This window comes from Miscanthus floridulus, chromosome 7 (assembly GCF_019320115.1).
Source record: "Miscanthus floridulus cultivar M001 chromosome 7, ASM1932011v1, whole genome shotgun sequence".
In the NCBI taxonomy this organism is placed as follows: domain Eukaryota; kingdom Viridiplantae; phylum Streptophyta; class Magnoliopsida; order Poales; family Poaceae; genus Miscanthus; species Miscanthus floridulus.
Genome location: NC_089586.1, coordinates 133,477,928 through 133,495,479, shown reverse-complemented (window position 1 = coordinate 133,495,479; position 17,552 = coordinate 133,477,928). Strand labels below are relative to the sequence as shown.

The following is a 17,552-nucleotide window of genomic DNA, read 5'->3' as shown; positions in this document are numbered from 1 at the left end:
TGTGATATCAAAGGCAAATAGGCATCTTCATCTTTCATTCTTACCTGCTGAAACTTCTCTGCCTTCAATAAACTTCTGCATTTACACTCGTATGGTTTTGTTACTGATCTTAGGTTCCACCACTCACCAAGAAATCAGGTTTCGATATTGTGTCGCAGTTATGTCAACTAAGCCTTCCTAATTTCAAGATAGATCTACAGACACAGTTCATTCATAACTACAGGAACTAATCGCTTGTTCTGGTTTTATAAATTTAGTTTCTCCCACTATCATGTTTCCGAAAACTTTGATCCCATTATTTTTCTACTATCATTTGTTCAAGTGGTATGCTGAATTAGTTAGTCTAATAGCTGTTCTGCCAGGAGCCATTACACCCAAGTATGTCAATTGTCAAGTCGACCGAGATGAGGTGTGTATGCGAGGAATCAAGAAACGGACAAGAAGAGGGAGATGTAATACGATCTAATGGAGCCGTATCATGCCAAGAAATGCATTGTTCTAACAACTAGCACATCTGACTTTGATCAGTTAATCAGGAAAATGCTGTTTCGAGTCAGAGATGTAATAGAGCGAAATATTGCGAGCAGATTTTTTTTTGGGTGTGGGTGGGTGTTTTGGAGAGGGGGGGGGGGGGGGGGGTACTCCATTTGTGATGATATGATTCCTATCAGCCATAATTTCCTAACACCGTGGAGCTACTCTGTTTTGCTATCCAACTTATAACTTGTCACTCTGCAGGCTCACCAGTTTGCTGGGGCAATGGAACACTTTGATGGTGCCTGCATCTCCACCGTCGACGCGAGATCAAAGGGCTTTCAGCCATTTTCAGCCTTGGTTTGGCTTCTCTCCCGTGAAGACAACGCGGGAGCTCGCGGGCAGTGCCACTGCGAGCGTGTGAGGACGCCGCGGGCCTGGGCGTGGCAAGCGCGGAGGGCGACTTGGCGAGCTCGCGGTTGGTGCAGAGGGCGGCGTGGGCGCCTGGAGCGAGCGCATCCGCGAGCAAAACCGGAGACTCCGGGCTTCCGAGCGCTCCGCTCCTACTTCCTATTGCTTTTTTGGATGAAAAAAAGAGAGCACAAATTCTAGAGGCCTTGGATTACCTGGATGCTTCGATTGGAGTTGGACGGCGGATGTGTATGGGAAAGTTACGTCCTAACTTATGCCTCAGTAAAGTCACTGTGAATCTCGATCCCGATCGGTCTCCTCCTTCCGCTCGCCTCGCCGCAACCTGGAGAGGAGACTGCGCCCGGTCGAGCACCACCTGGGGCCCAGCGTCCTCGCGACCAGCTCCGGCGCGGCGTCCGCCCTCTGCAGCCCCGGTGTCCCCGCGACCGTCGCTGCTGTCCTACTCCGCCACTCGCCACCTTGGCCCGCGACGAGCACCACCAGGACACCAGGTATTCATTCCCTCCCCTTGGCCCTCCCTTCCTGCTGTGCGAAGCCGTGCGCCCAAACCCTAACATACTACTCATAATCGGATCTGAATCTAATTACAGACAGGTGTATATGCATGTATGTATTATGCCTACTAACTTCGATTGCTTTGCAAAATTATCATGTGGATCCGAATCTGATCAGTCCATTTCTCCAGAAATCGCAGATGCACACATCGGTGGTGGTCGTCGTCCTGGAGACGACCGAAGTGTACATTGTCATCAGCTTGTCAACGAGGAGAGATACCCAGGTCGTATACGTCGATCCGACCACCGGTGGCCTGCGCTACCTGGGGAAGCATGGGGAGGACGTCTTTGATTCCGAGGCAGCGGCTCTCAACTACATCACGGACGGGTCAAGGGTTCTATCCAAGAGCACCACATATGCCAAGGCACTGCTGGGATATGCAGTGTTAGGAAGCTCCGCTCTGCTTCTGGTTGCGACGCAGCTGAGCGCGTCCGTCCCCAATCTGCCAGGAGGTGGGTGCATATACACAGTGGCAGAGAGCCAGTGGATAAAGATCCAGCTGCAGAATCCTCAACCCCAGGGAACTGGAGAGCAGAAGAATATACGTGACTTGGCCGATCTCGACATTGATGGCAAGCACTTCTTTTGTGAGACAAGGGATGTTACCAGGCCCTTCCCGAGTCCTATGACACTACGGGAACCAGATGAGGAATTTGTTTGGAATGAGTGGCTGTCGAAGCCTTTTAAGGACATTGGCTTGCCAGGACACTGCGTCATTCTTCTGCAGGGGTTTGCTGAGTGCCGGAACTTTGGAGGTGCTGAGCAGCAAGGTGGGTTAGTCGCCCTTATTGCACGCCGTAGTCGACTGCACCCTGGAACCCGCTATTTGGCCCGTGGACTGAATGCATGTTCAGGCACAGGCAATGAGGTTGAGTGCGAGCAACTGGTTTGGGTTCCACGCAAGGGTGGACAGTGTGTCCCTTTTAGCTCGTATATCTGGCGGCGTGGAACTATACCAATATGGTGGGGTGCAGAAATAAAAAATGCGGTGTCAGTAGAAGCTGAAATTTATGTTGCAAATGATCCTTACAACGGAAGCTTACAATACTACCAACGGTTGGGCAGAAGATACGGGAATAAATCATCTGAAGCGAATGTGTCCAGGCAAAAGAAATCTGGAAGGGTTCCTGTTATTTGTGTTAACTTGCTAAGATACGGCGAAGGAAAAACAGAGTCAGTTCTTGTTGATCATTTCAAAGAATCTATACGGTACATGAACTCTACTGGAAAGCTGGGAAGCACGTGGATTCAGTTGATAAATTATGACTGGCATGCCACTGTGAAGTTAAAAGGGCAGCAGCAGACAGTTGAGGGCCTATGGAGGCATCTTAAAGCACCTACAATGGTCATTGGCTTCAGTGAAGGGAATTACTATGATGTAAGGCAGCAGCTTAGTGAATGTAAAGGATCAGTTATCTGCAATGATGATGTAAATGGCAGGTTTTGCATGGAGTCTATTCAAAATGGGGTGATACGATTCAATTGTGCAGACTCTCTTGATCGAACCAATGCTGCTAGTTACTTTGGTGCACTTCAAGTTTTTGTTGAACAGTGTAGTCGATTGAACATCTCGCTTGACATAGATGCAATGTTTGGGTTGTCAAGTAGATATTCTGAATATGATGGTAGAAACACTCGTTCTTTGCCCCCTGGATGGGAGGAGCGCTTTGACTCAGTAACAGGGAAATCATTTTATATCGATCATAATACACGTACTACCACATGGGAACATCCATGCCAGGAGGCTCCACAGAAGCCTTGGAAGAGATTTGATATGACATTTGATCAGTTCAAAGGCTCAACAATGCTTGCTCCAGTGAACCACCTTGCTGAACTTTTTCTTTTGGCTGGCGATATCCATGCTACGTTGTACACTGGCTCAAAAGCTATGCACAGTGAGATTCTGAACATATTCAAGGAGGAAACTGGAAAGTTTAGTAAATTCTCAGCTGTTCAGAATGTGAGGATTACGGTGCAAAGAAGGTACCAAAATTTTGTGAATGATAGTTCCCGTCAAAAGCAGTTAGAGATGTTCCTTGGATTGAGGCTATATAAGCATCTCCCATCCATCCCTATGTTCCCTCTCAAAGTAGGTAAACTTACTCATTATCAGTGTATCTCTTGCAAACTGATATTATTGGTCTTGATGCAGTATTATATTATTTATAATTTACTTTTTTTTGTGATAACATTCTTGATATTGACAATTCAGGTGCTATCAAGGCCGTCTGGATGCATGTTGAAACCAGTTCCTAGTATCACCCCAATGACTGATGGTGGTTCTAGTCTTCTCAGCTTCAAAAGGAAGGATCTTATTTGGGTATAGTTCTTCCTTAAAGACTCTTCTTGATGCATCTGGAAGAGTCTTCCTGATAGTTTTCTGATTTATTTAATTATTGCCGTGATGTTTTTTTCACATAGCATGTTAAAGACTCTTGTGCATGCAGGTGTGTCAGCAAGGTGCAGACTATGTTGAACTTTTTATATACCTTGGGGAACCTTGTCATGTTTGTCAACTGCTTCTTACTGTCTCCCACGGTGCTGAAGATTCTTCATATCCAGCAACCGTAGATGTTAGAGTTGGCTCAAGCATAGACTCCCTCAAACTCGTGGTTGAGGTCCTTGTCTCTATCTTACCTCACTGGTTTTATTATAATATCCTTTTCTTTTGCTCCAGCTGTTTCATCATGTTTCTTTGCAAATACCAATTTAGTTTCCATACTTGTAAGATTTGGCTTGATGAACTGACAACAGTGTACCCAAAGTCAAGACCCCAGAGGTGCAGACACAAAAATTGCTGTCCTTGCTAAAATTGAGCTTCATGTGCATTAACTCTGACTTTAAGACCATGAAAATTTTGCCTGATTCAGAACCAATGCTGAACTGTGTGCTGATTACTTTGGCTGAGATGAGATTAGCTAACCACATTTACTGAGTTTGGCCTGGATTTTGGTTAGGTTCATAATCCTATCCTCATCATGTTTAGGTATTGTTGATTTAAAATTGGTTATTGCTTCGTTTTGTATTGTTTAATGAATATTAATTGGGAAATTACTTGTGTAGGGTGCTTGCATTCCACAGTGCTTGAATGGGACAAATTTACTGATTCCAGTCACTGGGAGAATTGATCCAGAGGACTTGGCTGTTACAGGGAAAAGTGCTAGGCCCAATGTTCAAGAGAGCTCCTATCTTCCTTTGTTATACGACTTTGAAGAGCTAGAAGGAGAACTAAACTTTTTGAATCGAGTTGTTGCATTATCTTTTCATCCATCTGCTGTATCAAGAACACCCATTACTCTTGGTGAGGTAAAATCGATGAATTCTCTAAATTGAGATGCTTTTAAAAAGTTACTTTTGGCTTTGACTATTTGTCTATCTTTTTTCTTGATGAGTTGTATAAATTTCTTTAACAGATTGAAGTACTTGGAGTTTCTCTTCCATGGGCAGACATGTTAACCAATAGTGAACATGCTCCTGAATTTATGGAGTTTCTCAATAAAAAATCATCAATTGTTCACTGTGATCTAGGTTCCAAGTCTTTTGGAAATTCTTCCATGCCTGGGAATGATTCTCATGGTATTGATGGGTCTTACACAAAAAGTTCATCATCAGTTCAAACAGGTGGTTCGGAAAATTTGTTGGATTATCTCACAGGTGATTTTGACATGTCGGAGCCACATATAACTGAAAATACTTTTGGTAATGGAGAACAAACAAACTTCTTAGATGATGGATTTGATGTTAATCCTTTTGCCCCTGCATTGGAAGTGCCTGTTCCTAAAGTGAATAAGCAGGTTGAAGAATGTGGCAGCACACAGCTTTATCTTAAATTTTTTGAATCCCTTTCTGGCTATAATAAGGTATTCACTTGTGAAAATTTCATCTTCTTTTATTCTATTCCTCTATGTTCTGTTCTTAGTATACTTTCTTGAATCTTTGTTGAGCATTCCTTAAAAAATACTTTGAAATTGACCTTATCCTGAAGTTGCCAGTAAAATATTGAATTGCTTCTTTGTTCAGATAAATGAGCAAGATGGTTCTACCGTTCTAGTTTGAAGTTTCTAGTAGGAAGACTACTGAACCCTTTTTTTCCCCTAACAAAGACAGTTTTAGTTTGAAGTTTCTAGTAGCAACACTACTGAACCCTTCTTTCCCCTAACAAAGACAGGTTTCAATTTATGACAGATTATCTGAATCTTTAGTCTATTCAGGTTACATATGTTTAGAGTTCTGGCATTATTACTTCCTTTGCTTTTCAATACATACTTGCTTATTCTGAAAAAAAAAAAATAATGAAGGAACAAAAGTTGACCTATTTATGAATTTAAATCCAAAATACATTATTAAACTATATTCATCTTTCCAGGGAAAGGGTCTTGACTTTGAGCAAATGATGAAGCTTGAAATAAAGCGTCTCCGTCTTGGTCTTTCTGCCGCTGAAAGGGACCAGGCATTGTTATCAATTGGTGTAATTTCTGCCACATTGGATCCAAACTGTTCAGTTGATTATTCTTACCTATTGAAGTTATCCAGCTTAGCTGATAATCTGGCACTGCTGGGCCATACAGTCCTTGAGGATCGTGTTAATGCTTCAATAGGGCTTGAAAAGGGCAGTGAACATGCTATAGACTTTTGGAACATCAGTGAAAATGATGAGTCCTGCTATGGTGGGGCATGTGAAGTCCATGCTCTGTCTTCATCACAAGCTTTAGCCACTAGAGAAAACCAATCAGTATTTGTGGAATGTTTTCGGTGTGAAAGGACAGTTTGCAAAGCTTGCTGTGCTGGGAAAGGGGCCTTCCTTTTACTTAACACCTACAGGGAGTTGAAGATTTATGGTGGGAGTCAAAGTGGTGGCTATTCAGCACTCGCAGATAGTTTTGTGTGCAAATCATGCTGCAGTGAAATTATCAAACGTGCATTGTATGTGGATTATGTCCGGGTTCTTCATAGTTTGCGCAGAAAAGATCGTTCAGAGAAAGCGGCACTGAGTGCTGTGAATCAGGTCTGCCAACTGGAGTACAGGAAAGCATCTGATTTATCTCAAAGTATTCAATTTGGTCAGAGACAATTGAAGCAGATCCTTGATGGTGAAGAATCCCTTGCAGAATTTCCATATGCAAACTTTTTACAAATGGTATTTCTCAACTTTGTACCAAGTCATCATAAATTGTACTCCTGCATGATTTGTTGCCCTGTGTTGTTCATACACTCTGATGTATTTGCAAGACTATTGATCCATGGACCATGGAAAAGCAGTGAATAAACTTGGCCTTGTGATAACATCTTCTTTTTAAGATCCCTCCCCCCTTTATCTTTTTCTTCTATGAAGTTTGCTTTTACCATAGATAATGCTTTGATCATGCCTTATGCTCTATACTCAGGTTGAAACTGCCAATGACTCTGAACCACTGCTTTCGTTACTCGCACCTTTTGGTACTGGAGAGTACAAGTCTTACTGGAAAGCTCCGCAAGATAACACTTCAGTGGAGTTCTCAATTGTTCTTGGTGGTTTATCAGATGTTGCAGGAGTTGCTATAATTGTCAGTTCTTGTGGGTACTCGACATCTGACTGCCCAATTGTAAGATAGGCTACTTTACTTTCTTTTCCTTCATCATGCTATCCTTATTTTTATCTATAAAATCAGTACCTATAAAATCAGTACGGACAATGTTAGCCAGGCATACTTAATATACTATATATACAGAACTATGGGTATATCTTTCATTTCCATTTTCTTAATGATTGAGAACAAAGAAGGATATTTACCGGAGTTAATAAAGGGCGTACCCAGTGCAGAGAGCTCCCGCTCTGTGTGGGGTCTGGGGAAGGGTGTCAGTGGCAAGCCTTACCCTCGCCTGTGCAATGCGAGGAGACCGCGACTCGAACCCGGGACCTTCCGGTCACAGGCGGTAAGACTCTACCGCTTGCACCAGGCCTGCCCTTCATTTACCGGAGTTAATGAAATCATATTTTTTAATCATAAAATCACATAACTTGATTGAATATGTGTTCTTCCTGAGCAAGAGAAGGAAAACATTTCAGTACAGCTGTATCCTTGACAGCTTGAGCATGGTACATTTTAACAAGGGAAGCAATATGAAAAATACTATCTTCATCTACAGAATTGTATGTCTTGAGAGATGCCTCATGCTCTAGCCCACTTATTTCCAAGAATGCAAAGAACTTATGTTGGAAATCACTCCCTCTCCTTTCTTCAGTGTTCATCACAAACACACACTAGGAAATCACTCCCTCTGTCTTCAGTGTTTATCACAAACGCACTAGGATATCACTCCCTCTATCTTCATTGTTTATCATAAACACACACTAGGAAATCATTCCCTCTTCAGTGTTTTTCACAAACACACTAGGCAAATTCACTCCCTCTATCTCTCTTTTGGTTGATGCGGCTCTCTCAGCCCTCACCATTTTCTCATATATATAGCTGATAAACCTGCCCATGATATCATCCTAATTACTGCATTCATAACTCCTATGATCATTCCTTAGCTACTAGCTGAAAATCTGCTAGTACTAAAGACTGCAGCTAGACACCATGAACCTGGACACATGCATGGACACACAGGATTTTATAGCTGACAACTTATGCCCTTTGCGATTCGATTGACTATAACTTGTTTTAACAGCTGTATGATGATTGTGGCTTCATAATTTTGTGTCGATCACCTATCTTTCTGTACATACAGTGTTGCTATGAAAAACAAATATATCTTGTTGGCATAATCTTTGTCTGGAGTTAGCGCAATGTGCAAGAACTGCAAGATTTCTTTTTGAGTTAAATGCACCGTAGGTCCATTAACTTTTGGTGATGTGTCATGTAGGTCCATCAACTTTCAAACTGCATTTTTGGGTCTATTAACTTTTGGTGGTGTGTCATCCAGGTCCATCAACTTTCAAACTGCGTTTTTGGGCTCATTAACTTTTGGTGGTGTGTCATCCAGGTCCATCAACTTTTAAATTGCATTTTTGGGTCCCTAAACTTTTTAACTGGTTCACCGTAGGTCCATACCCCTTCGTTTAGCGAATAGATCTGACATGTCACGCCAAATAAGCAGACACCGTGGAGTAGGTGATGAGTCCATAGCTCCTCAAGATGTTCATAGAGACTTGTCTAGCAATAATTCAAATGTAGCAGCTGGTAATTCGTTAATATCCTCTGGTCTTAAATTTGGGACTATTATTTTTAAGGATAAATATATTGTGGACATGGAGAAATTGACAACTGCTGGACTGTTATCAAAGATATTTTATAGAGGTGCCTTATTATTGCGTGGAAAGGAGGAGAAAATGAAGCCAACAAGATACATCAGTACTAATTTTAAAGAGGTGGAGATCATCAATGGAATTTTCCCAATGTTCCTATCCAGTTGTGATACATGATCTTTTATCTAGCATCTAGCTTTTAGTGCCTGCGTGCACCTATGTACATGAATCAAATTGGTGGCTGCGTTTGGACGTGCCATGCATGTTAGCCGAATCAGGAACTCAGGGTCAATCGGTCCTAGTTGGGCTGGTGGAGTCCGAGTTTTGTTTGGGTCAGGTGACCTACGTGCCTATTCGTGTGGCCTTCGGCTTTGTACCGGGTAGATTAGACTGGATTTTATGTTTGGTTGACCGGCCACTGTGGCTGCTTTTTTGGCGTGCCATGTCAGATCTATTCGCTAAACGAAGGGGTACGGACCTACGGTGAACCAGTTAAAAAGTTTAGGGGCCCAAAAATGCAATTTAAAAGTTGATGGACCTGGATGACACACCACCAAAAGTTAATGGATCCAAAAATGCAGTTTGAAAGTTGATGGACTTGGATCATACACCACGAAAAGTTAATGGACCAAAAAATACAGTTTAAAAGTTGATGGACCTAGATGACACATCACCAAAAATTAATGGACCTACGGTGCATTTAACTCTTTCTTTTTCATATATACTGCAGAGTTTGCTATCTATGCACAACTAGTGGATCATTTGAACTAGCCCACTGAGCTATCTTAGCTTTCTGTGTTCTTTTAGTGCATTTTCCTGCAAAACATTGTCTCCATATTCTGTCATAGCTCTATCTATGCATAACAATCTAGCCTGTTGAGCTGTTTTCATTTCTTCTGTTCCTTGGATGCATTTTTTAACTTGTTTGCTTTGTATTCTAATAATCATGCTGCTTGTGCAGGTAGAGATATGGGCGAGTAATAAAATACACCGAGAAGATCGTACGTTCATAGGAAAGTGGGATGTACAGGATATAATATCTTCATCTCCACAGCTTTGTGGACCTGAAAAAGCTAGTAGATTGAGTGAAGAACCAAGACACATTAAATTTCACTTCCCAAATCCCATCCGTTGTCGTATAATTTCAATAAAAATGACACTTCCCCATAATGGTTCTCGTTCAACCAAGTTTAGTGAGGAGTTTAATCTTCTATCATTGGATGATAGCTCAGTTTATGAATCGAAGCCAACCAATCCACAGAATTCATTTATCCATGCAAAAAGAATTGTTGTTTTTGGCAGTTCTTTGAGAAAGGAGGTGGGGCCTGACACGTCAGGGGGAATAATGAGAATGAAAAGTTATTTAGACAGATCACCACCCTTGGGGAGATTTAGGGTAAACCCTATGTCTTTTGCTGACAGTTTTGAGCTTTGCATTCTAGCTGTGACTGAAACTTTTCTTCTTTATTTTCCAGATTCCAGTTGAAGCTGAGAGGCTGAGAGATAATGATCTTGTTCTTGAGCAATATCCCTTAGCTAATTCACCTGGAATAGCTGGATTCCGGCTTGATTTTTTCAATGTTATAAGACCTCGTGTGACCCATTCACCTTCCTCATCAGAATTGGACATGAGGAAGTTTTCATTGACACGAATGGAGGATAGATTTGTAAATCCAGCAATTCTTTATATACAGGTCACAGTTGTTAAGGTAATAGGCCACTGTCACTCTTCAAAATTCTCTTACTTAGGTGGCTATGGTTGGTTATTTTATGCTTCTTGAGATCTCCTTTAATGCTTGCCCCTGAACGGTTCAAATTACAATGGAATGGGTCCAGGTAGTCATGTGACCTAGTTTTGTCGAGTAAGGCCTGCATCGCAGACAGTTCTGCATTTTGCAAAATTTGTTTTTTTCCTTGTTATTAGTAGTAATTAGTGGAATGTCCAACTGAACTGTCTTCAAAACTTCATTTATATATAGTGGTGGTATTCAAAGCTGGCGAATGACCACAAAATAAAGTATTGTTAGTTCACCTATGTGATGATGGTCTTTTTGAGATTTGCTGCAAACTATGATAATTTTCCACATGCTGTTGATTGAGGGTTGGACCGTTTGGTACTTGTAGTTTTGTCAGTGTCTATTTTGTATGTGTGCATGAAACATTTCTGTTGTGCTTGTGATTTTGTACAGGAGTCTGGCAAGTTGGTTGTAGAGGAATACAGTTTACCAGAAGTAAAAGCGAATACACCACTATATTTTGATTTCCCGGATCTACAACAGGATGCTCGCTGCGTTATCTTTAGATTACTTGGTGATGTCACTGCCTTTGTTGATGACATTTCTGAGCTTGAGAACTTAAACTTGCGAAATCTTCCTTTGGCATCCGGACTGTCTTTGTCAAATAAGATCAAGTTGTACTACTATGCTGATACATATGAGATGGGAAAGATTGGCAGTCTCTCAGCTGTATAATGTATGTGAGGTATGAAGTCCTGACTTTCTAAATCCTCTGAAACGAGCCTGTTTTATTAGAGTTCCTAACTTGGTTTTTGACAATTAATTATGCTCATTTTCAGAATAAATGATATATGACAAAGCTAAAACGCATAATACAAATCTGCTATTGAGCCTCTCTTCCCTAGCGTAAGCCTACCCCTACACGTGGATGGATCCTTAACACACTCAAGTCAACCACATAGCCAGGCCATTATTTATGGTTTTGGTCCTGGCCCAATATTCCTATTTCGAGCTAGAATTACATATTGATGGGTCTGAATCCTGTTCATACTGACTTACCCGTGCGAAGCCTTAGAGGGAATTAAGAATTTAGAAACACATCGTTTTAAACCATGGACTCAGCAATAGAGCTTTTTTTTTTTCTTTAACAAACTCAGGAATTGAACTTTTACGTGTTTATCTGAAAGATAAACTTATGCATGAAACTATAAAATGGTATGTGTGGGTTGTTGTGTACTAAAGCCTACATCTGTTTAGTACATTGTCTGATACTGCCCTTTAACTTGGTGTTTACTTGTGTTTAGGTCGTACATGCCAACCTGTGATGTTAACCGTCGTCCCTAGAAGATTGTTGTAACCTATTGTTTGTACGTGTTGATGTGGAAGTAAGAGCTGTTGCTACAAATACATGATGTATTTTTTAATACTTTTTTTTTTTGCTTACCCATTCAAGGGAAATAGGGATTTTGCCTGTAGAATTTCTGGAAATTCATCTTTTCATGTAGAATAGCTGGAAATTCAATACGATGGCAGTCCCCGAAACTGCCAGTTACGTTGTCAATACCTGTATTGGGACCTGGATTATTATTATATAGAGCTAAGAACTTGCATTGATTTTTTTTTCATACATATTTTAAGCACTGGCTTCACCAGTTGTTGGTATGTATGGTACTGGTACATGGCCATGCTGCGTTTCAAAACTTTATGTTATTGACATTTCATTTAGTATAAGGCCCTGTTTGGCTACTTGTTTTTTTTTTTTTGGTTCCTTCTTTTATCTGAAATTAGTATCTGGTTGTAATGTAATACCTTGTGCACCATATTACACCAGAGCAGGAATTTATTTATCCTGTATGTAAAATATCGTTTGGTTAAAGCCAAGCTTATATATAATGCTATAATTTCAGAGGACCCTTTTCCCTTCCTGATGGGACTGGGACTGCCCGCGGTTGAAGTCTCATTGCTACTGATGATGCTATTTGCACATGATATGATATTAAAGTGAAAACATTTTTGAAACAACAATGATGTGCTCTTTGCCCTTGCTGCTTCGTTGCTGCTCTCTTTTTCCTTCATGTCAGATGCTTTGCTGCTGCTCTCTCTTTTTTCATGTCAGGGTGGACTTTTAACACTACTTATAAGGAAAATTAATGAATGTGTTAACATTCAATAGTTACATGCTGTCCGCTGCCTAGCTCTGAGAGGGTTATTTGGAGATGCAGAACCTCGGTGATGAGCACTGAATGTCAAAAACATCGCAGGTATTGCTCTGCTGTTAATACTGTCAGTCTGCAACTAATATCTCTCAAATAAATTGCCTGATAGTGATCGTCCTCAGCAAGCTGCTACAGGTTAACTTTTTAAAATTAATCGCAGCTGATTGGTGATGTTCTTATGCAGGGCAGTGTTCTGAATTACATATTGCCTCGCAATGCACATAATCAGGTGTCTGCCAAAGAAGATGGAGCGCATTTGCTTTGGTCCATACAATACAACAAGAAGAAATGGTTCAGGCTATGACAGGCTGTACAACATGCATTATAATCTGAAAGTGTGCATCCAACAGTTCGCCACTCACCTCCAGAATTCCGCAGAAAAGATCCTGATCCATGTAGCATGACTATGGATTTTCATAACAAGCTCCCTAGCCTGATCGAGTAGCATCCGGCTAGTTAAACCAATTCCTGGAGGATGTTAATGGGTCGGTCCTCCCTATCCAAACAATAACAATGCCTTGACGCCATTACCTTGTGGGACTGAGAAAAGACAGTGGTTTGAAACACAGGCCCTTATGGGGTCAGTGGACCTGCTCCTCCTGCTAAGTCCTAAGGGCCCAGTCAACCGGCCTCAGGATCATAAAATAGGGCCCTCTGGGCCCACGTATGGGTTCCGAGAGGGTTGGAGGGTAGGCTGGGCCGGCCTGGTGGACATGTCAACCTGTGTCCCGCAGAGCTGCCGTCTCCATCCTCAGGACTCTCCTTTCATATGATAAACTAATCATTCATAATGTAGTACACCCGCACTTTATAATATAATAATAGATAATCAAGATAAGGAAAACATTCTTGTTCGTCCACATCAATCCCTAAAGGCAAGCAATATGTATGTATTCGCGAATACAAGCCCAGATTATTAAGGATTGGCAGCCGGAAATGGGGATGCTGCCTGCAGACGAGGCGTACAGTTAGGTATAGCAGCGAGTTAGATTAGGAGAGGCATGTCGTGTTAGTTGGTTAACTGTGTACTCCTCCCGTGTTAGATTAGATTCTCTTCTTCTTTCAGTCTGTTCGCTTGTTGGTTTCAGCTAAGACTTATCAGTCACGATACAATGTTTTTCTCTCACAACAAACCAGCCCCAGCCAGACTTATCAGCCCAGAAACCAACCAGCGAACAGGTTGTCTATGTCCTACTTACAAATGTGAAATACAATAATAATGTCTAGTGGAGGCAAGGTAGTAGGAGCACTGGCGAAACACAGCCGGTGTAACTGAAGGAGACTTGAAATGAGTGGTAACAATCAAAGTTATTGAGCCCGTTCGTTTGTTGGTTTTAGTCAGGGCTTATCAGTCAGCCAACAGTATTTTTCTCTCACAACAAATCAGCACCAGCTAGGCTTATCAGTCCAGAAACCAACCAGCGAACAGGCTCATTGTACTACTGGTGTAGTAGTATATTGCTCTCTTTGTCTCAAAAAAATGTAGCCCTCGCTTTTTCGTTGAGCCAACGAATCTCAAGCTCGATCAAATATGTATAAAAGATAGTAATATATGTGATGCTTAGTGAAAGCCATTAGATGAATCAATAGAATAAGTATGTTTTTTATGGCAAAATTGGCTACGGGATACTGAAAAGTGACCTCTATTTGCTGCTGGACATGTAAAATAGAGCATTTTGCTGATAGACACCTAGCTTCTTTGTCAAATTTGCTGGTGGACACCAGACCGAATAAAATATTCATTTCCGGGTCTAGATGAGAGAGAAGAGCGGTGAAATGTCCTTAATACCCTTGCCTCTTTCTCTTTTCCATGTTTTTCCTTCTCTTCCCCACGCCGCCCACGCCCTGACCTGATGCAGCCACGAGCCGAGCCCCCGCGGCCTCGCCCGCTCCTCCGCCCCGCCCTTGCCGGCGGCCTCGTCAGCACGCCGCCCCTCCCTGCACCAAGTCAAGCCAAGCCCTGGCCCCGTCCCCGTCCCACCCCGCCCCGCCCCTCCCGGAGCCACGGCGGCCGCGGCTGCCCGCGCCCCGGCAGTCGTGCTCATGCGCACCATGGCAGCCACGGTGGCCCGCACCATGGTGGCCACGCTCGTCCTCACCCCCGCGGCCGCGCCTGCTCGAGCGCGCCCTGGCAGCCGCAGCGGCCCGTGCCCTGGCTGCCGCGCTCACCCGCGCCCCGACGGCCCCGCCTGCTCGAGTGCGCACCGACAGCCCCACTTGGCTGTGCCCCGGTCGTCACGTCGACGCCCCGGGTCCGTGGCAGGGCGCGTGCAGGCACGCGTGCTGGTGCTCGGCCACGTCATAGCCGCGTAGGACAAGCATGTAGGCAAGCTGGCGTGGCGACGGCGTGAGCAACCGGGCCCGAGCTGTGGCGGCGCGTAGCAGGCAGCGGAGACGGCGGCCCGAATACTTAATAAAAGTTTGACTTAATTCAAACAGACCTACTTAGAATGGTAGTATTGTTTTGGGGTGGAGGAAGTAATTATTTTATTTGGGTAGAGCTGGGATGATTGGACCAGGCAGCTCCTCCACTTGCAGCAGCTCCAGTCCGGTGTCCACCTGCACGTTACTAATGTTAGGCTAGTCTCAGTGGGGTTTCATAACCCAGTTATCAAAGTACTTATATTTTGAAAACAGTGCAGAAGAGTTTCGTCCCTATGAAACTATCTCTACTCCCATAAAACTTTCATCATCTCTCTTTTCATCAATACAATGCCATGTCAACATATTTAATGCCCATAAAACTCTCATCAAACTCCATTGACACTGGTCTTAGGCAGGCTTGCGGTGAGTCCGGTGACTGGTGAACAGAAGGAGTGGTGTTTACACAGATTGGGTGGGCCACCGCCGTAACCCGTAACAAACACTGTTTTTTTACTCGATCTATCTCCTGCACTGTCACTGTGAGAATTCCAGGAAACTTGGGACTTGGGAGCAGAGCACCAGTGAGTGATTGGGTGAGCGAGGAGTCAGCACAGCCGCAGCCGCACCGGATCCGGACGGGACAGACTTTCAGAGTAGAGGGTCCACGCCGACGTCACCAACGGATAGCCACCGAGGGAGGGAGGAGGAGCTGGACAGCGTGGGCCCTACCTGCCTGTGTGAAGGAAACTGGAAGGGACGGGACCCGATCCGTTTCGGATCGTCCGTCGTACGGGCTCGACAGCGATGCCACACCCACCCCGCAGATGAGCATGCATCTCCTCCATCACATCACTATCACTCCGGAGCCGGCCTTTATCTGCGATGATTTATACGATTAATTTGTTAGAACAGAAAAATACTATATCATATCATGATGATATAATTAATTTATTAGAACAAAAAAAAATTGAAAACTAAACAGGCACTAAGCCTAAGCTGCTGCTTTTAGTTTTGCCGCCTCAGCCCTCAGCCACCTCCTAGCTCACTCCTGCCCTTGCAAGAGCCGACATGTTTTTTATCTCCTCTTTTTTCGCGTAATTTTGAATCAGATCAAATTGTTATAACAATAGAGCGATTTTTTTTTGGGTTAAACGAGAACTAACGTCTGGTCTATGTAGGCGAGGAAGCAGCTATATATAGCTACATATGCAAGGTAGTGGCGGACATGCACATCCATTTTTATTTTGCTAAATCCGTTCTAAATTATAGTTCGTTTGACTTTTTTGACTTCAAGTTTGACCACTCGTATTATTTAAAAAAATTATGCAAAATATCACTTCTTTTGTTGCGGCATGCTTTATTAACAAAAGTCCTTCAAGAATGATTTAAATTTGACTATGTTGCATAAATTTTTTTAATAAGACGAGTGGTTAAATTTAGGATAAAAAAAAGTCAAACGAACTGTAATTTGGATAGGAGGGAGTATTTTTTACTTGTGGTCTCCGTCGTGTCAGCAATCACAATCGTGTACGTATTTTCCCATTTCTCATTTTCTTTTTACATTTCCTTGTCGAGCGATTTGATGATGGAGCCATCCATATCCATATCTTTCCTAAAATGTAGTTGAATCGTTCTCAGTTTCAAATCCAAATATCCAACAAGTAACAAATATTTCTGGCTGACGTGGCACCCGCCAAGTGTGTGCCTCTTGCTAACCATCCAAAGAAACGTCGTTGCCTCACCTAGTGCCAGTCCTAGTCCTAGTCCTTCCTCTTTCTTGTACCATGCAGCAACAATATCCACATCCTGTGGCTGCTGTTTCATTCCAATTTTTTCGTGGTGACTAACTAGCTCACAAGTCACAAAGCACAGCAACACTGCTGCAACGCCCGGGCTGGTGGACAAGATCCAATTTGGTTGTGACGACGCTCCTCGAAAAGAAGAAGAGGAGAGACCGGGTTATCTGGCTAATGCAAGTCCAAGAATTTAAAATTTGTGTAAAAACAAGCTGATGGATACATACATCCACTTTGCATAAAACTTGAAACGGAATGTGTTTTGAGTTTTGTCCTATGGTTTGCCACATGTCTAAAACGGTGGCTGCTGCCCTATTGCGGCCGAGGAGAAGACTTGCATGTTGTTCAAACCGAACCGAAAAGTTAGTTGGACTGGACGAAGTGAAACATAAGAGAAGCGGTTGACAAGGAAGAAGAAATGGTTCTCCTGATGGACTACACAAGTACACAACTAACAAAGGTTTGGAAGCTTGGTTTCCTTTCCTTTATTTAATTCTCATCTTAAGATACTACTAGTTTCAATTTTGTACCACAAACAAGCACAAAAAAGGTGACCCGTATCCCTTGGCATGAAATTCCCCGTTGATATCCCTTGTGGTGGCGGATCTCGTGGCGCAAAATCCCTTCGTCATAGAATGAGTAGTGGTGGTGTCATGGAGAGGAATGTTGCACGGGGCAAAAAAGTGATCTTTGTCACACAACTGAAAAATAAATATGAAGACTTGCAAATTGATTCATTTTTTGGGATAAT

The 17,552-nt window shown here is 42.9% G+C and overlaps 1 pseudogene; it reads left to right on the top strand.

Annotated features, from left to right (window-relative positions):
* Nucleotides 1-1,115: 1,115 nt before the first annotated feature.
* On the top strand, nucleotides 1,116-12,586 carry LOC136468066 (probable phosphoinositide phosphatase SAC9; annotated as a pseudogene).
* Nucleotides 12,587-17,552: the final 4,966 nt, after the last annotated feature.